General features: G+C 39.0%; 1 pseudogene; it reads left to right on the forward strand.

Annotated features, from left to right (window-relative positions):
* The first annotated feature begins 2,961 nt into the window (after positions 1–2,961).
* LOC102839002 lies at positions 2,962–3,821 on the forward strand (annotated as a pseudogene).
* The last annotated feature ends 554 nt before the right edge of the window (positions 3,822–4,375 follow it).

Consider the following 4,375-nt stretch of genomic DNA (forward strand, 5'->3'; position numbering starts at 1 on the left):
ATTCTCTCAGGCTATCTCAATAGCAATGGTATTCACAATACATGAAATGAGTAAGAAAAAAAAAAAAAAAGAAAAGAAATGCTTTTTTACATAAAATATCTGGATTCATTTTTTTTTTTTAATATCTGTGGCTTTCAAAATCAAAATTTTTAGAGATGGCCCAAGATGACAGAGTAGTCACACACACCATATTATCCCCCTGCAGCAAAGAACTAAGAAAAAAAGATGCCAGTGGCAGTATGGGAACCCAGAACAGCAACAGAAGGATGAAGAATTAGACCAAACACCAAAGAAAAGGGAACACTGAGTGAAAACAGCAAACTAGGAGATTATAAACCATAAGTGCCCTTCCAGTCCATCAGAGCAGAGCCATCATGAGACAACACAAGCAGCATTTGTAGGTGAGGAGGGAACACAGGACGAAATCTTCATAGAATCTCCAGTAGGACAGAGAGATATTATGTACACAATGTACCCAGAAGGAAACAAGGCAAGCAAACCATAAATTGGATCTAAGTGAGAACAGCAAAGGAAGACTGACCCAAACCTGAGAATACAGATGACCAAAAAGCCAGAAAATACAGGCCAAACTATTTACAGCAGTCACTGGCCATTTGGGTGGGTGGCACTCGCAAAGTGAAGGATCTTAGAAGTGGTGGATAAAGGTTCCTGACCTGATTGAACTATGGACAGTGCTCCCAGTCCTGACTGCCAGTTGCACTGTGCAGGGAGAGACCTGGCAACTATGCCAGAAATGGAGGGAACATGAGCACTCCCCCTCCCAGTGACCAGCAGTGCCCCGTCCCACCACCCACAATGCCACTGTACTTCCCTCCTTCACTCCCACCACCCTACCCTCACATAAACTGGAGGTTCAAACTCCCATGCCATCTGCCTGATGACTAGTGACCCACATACCTTCATGCTCACCACCCAGTAACCAGAGGTGCACACACATAGCATCCAATCCAATGATAAGCAAGAATATTCCCTGCACCCACACATGGTGACAAACAGACATTTCAGCTCATCAGCAATGCCAGTCACATCTTGACAGGCACATCCTGTGTCTCTGCCAAATGATGAGAAGGAGATCCTAGTATCTTCATCCAATATCTACCCAGCTGCAACATCACATACCCCACATTAAATTCCCACCAGCTATCTTCGCTTGCATTGAAACCCCTTTATAGCCATCACCTACTAAGATTCCAATTCATGCACTAAGGACTTATCCCAGGCATTTGGGGAACACTCCCTCATAGCAGATATGGAGACTTCCTGTCCTGACCTCCATTAACTTTTAGCTTTATTCTAGAATAACCCATGGTCCCACAAGGGCTGTGGAGGGACCCTGACCACCCAGTTCTTGTCACCCAGTATTAGGAAAAAACCTACTCCTTCATCTCTACTCAGTCCAGCCAAGGAAGACATATGAGTCTAACAACAGAGGACTTACATGTGAGTGTGCCCAACCATGCCCACTAGTGAAAAGAACTCATGCCCAGAAAACAATAGACACCACCAAGGTCACACGTAATCCAGAACCACATACACACACAAGTGTTAATGATACAAAGTGAGAAAGACATCCTAAAGAGAAAGAAGCAAAGCTGCTGATCCACCAAAACAAAGCATTCACATAAAATAAACATAATCAATAAACAAATACATTAATTAACTTATTAATTCACACCCTAATGTCTCAAACACAGCAGACAATAGCAAATCATATGAAGGAACATGATAATGTAGCTCAAACAAGTGAGCAAAATAAAAGGGCAGAAAATCTTCTTGAGTAAGAAATGGTAATAGAACTACCTAATAACAAATTTAAAAGATTGATATATAGGATACTCAAAGAGAACCAGATAAAACCCTAGAAGAATTCAAAACAACAATACAAGAATAAATGACAAAATTAATAGCCAATTAGAAACCATACAAAAAAAAACTAGAAATCCACCTTTATATGGAAGGAAAGGAGGCCTTGAATCACTAAAGACTACTGAAAAAGAAAAAAGTGGGAGACCTCACACTTCTGGATCTAAAAAATTACATATATACAGTTATGGTAATTAAAATAACTTAGTACTGCTTCAATGACAGACATATACACCAAAGGAATAGGAGTAAATCTATCCACCTACTACAGGCTGCTGATCTCTGACATAGGATCGAAGTTCATTCAGTGGAGAAGAAACATTTTCTTTAACAAATGGAACTGTCAAAACTGGATACCCATATGCCAAAAAAAAAAAACAACCGTATTCATACCTCACACCAAACACAAAAACTAACTCAAAATAAATTAGAGATCTAAATGTTAAAGATAAAACTACAAAGCTGCTGAAAGATAAAATAGGGTCAAAACTGTTGTGCTTGTTGTTATGAAGTGCCATCGAGTCAGTTCCGACCTATAGCAACCCTGTATAGGGTTTCCAAGGAGCAGCTGGTGAGCTTGAACTGCCAACCTTGTGGTTCAAACGGTTTTGCAGTCTGGTGCATTAACCCACAGTGCCACACCACGGCTCCCTAATTTTCAGCATAAATCAAGCAAAACATAATGATATAAATGACAGAAGATAAGTTAGATAACTGATACCTTCTAAAAATTAAATATATGTGCTCATCAAAAGACTACACCGAAAAAGTAAAATAGAATCTATCTTTTGGGGAAAATATCATTGACAATATATCTAATAAGGGTATAATTTCTAAAATATATAGAAAATATCAACAACTCAACAACAAAAAAAATTAACAATACAATCAATAAATGAGCAAAGAACATGAAAAGGCATTTTACCAAAGAGGTCAAGAATCCGACAAATACATGACAAAATGTTTGTAATCATTAGCCATTAGAGAGATATAAATCAAAATCACAGTGAGTGTGTTCCTGGACCTTGATGAAGCAGCTGTGAGCAGATCCCTACAGCCTAGAAAAGTTCTGCAAAAATGCTCTTTGAAGATCTGAAACTTAACAAAGTAATTCAGGCACAAGTTGCCTGTTCTGCAAACCCTGCTAACCCAGCTTCTGCTCCCATCTCTTAAAATGGAAATCTCTATCTTTAACTGTATCCTGAGCTCTTTCAGTACATGGGTCTGAGTCTAAACATAGAAGAAATATGCACAGAAATGACCATGGTTCCAAGGCAGGGGGTGGTAGCAAGACCTTCCAGTATAAACCACATGGTGGGTTCTGTAACTGGTAATGATGCTGGAATTCAAAGAGCAGAAATTAAGCAAGGGATTTGCGAAGTTATTTTGTGTAAGGATCAAGATGGAAAACTTCACCTCAGGTTTAAATCAGTAGATAATGGTGTATTTGTTCCATTAGTTCAGGCTAATTCCCCATCTTCTTTGATTGCTTGGAGATTTGGGGATCAGATACTCCAGATTAATGGTGAAAACTGTGTTGGCTGGAGCTTGGACAAAGCACACAAAGTGCTCAAACAGGCATTTAGAGAGAAGATTACCATGATCATTCGGGACAGGCCCTTTGAGTGGACTATTACCATGCATAAGGATAGTATTGGATATGTCAAGTTTATCTTTAAAAATGGAAAAAATAACATCCATAGTGAAAGACAGTTCTGCAACCAGAAATGGTCTTCTCATGGAACGTAACATCTGTGAGGTCAATGGACAAGAATATCATTGGATTAAAGGACTCTCAAATTGCAGACATACTATCAACATCTGGGACTGTAGTTACTATCACAATCATGCCTGCTTTCATCTTTGAACATATTATTAAACGGGCAGCACCAAGCATGATGAAAAGCCTGATGGATCATAACATTCCGGAGGTTTAAAAGCTGAGTCCTAATAGAGACGTAGCTGAACTTCACCAGTTTACTTCTCCAGCAACTCTGTACTATGCACAAGAAGCTTTCCAGGAGCCAGCAAGCACATGCTGCGTGAGGATCTACCTTTCTCCCTTCTATATGTCTCCTATTCACACTTCATGATAGCTGTAGCCTCATCCTGGTTTCACAGGTGTACTGACCATTAATGGACACTTGATGCTTCCATAAGCCACTACGATAAAGATAATTGAGAAAGGCTTAGCTTTCTGTTAGCATCAGTCACTTTTACCAGATATGCAGCAGTACTCTTCATATGACTTTATTTCTACATTTGCTTTTTTAATATTACATTTAGAATGATGGCCTTAGTTTTTTTTTCAGGCGTGTGTGAGTACAACACCAATTAAATAACATTGGCTTCATTCCATGTAAGCATTAGAGTATGTAAACTGTGAAGGTTGTGATTATCATTACATTTTAATTACCTTCTCTTACTATGCTTCAACTATCGCCTTAACCATGTTCAAATATTAGAATAAATGCCAAAATATACTCATTGC

The sequence above is a fragment of the Chrysochloris asiatica genome, unplaced genomic scaffold (assembly GCF_000296735.1).
Source record: "Chrysochloris asiatica unplaced genomic scaffold, ChrAsi1.0 scaffold00133, whole genome shotgun sequence".
In the NCBI taxonomy this organism is placed as follows: domain Eukaryota; kingdom Metazoa; phylum Chordata; class Mammalia; order Afrosoricida; family Chrysochloridae; genus Chrysochloris; species Chrysochloris asiatica.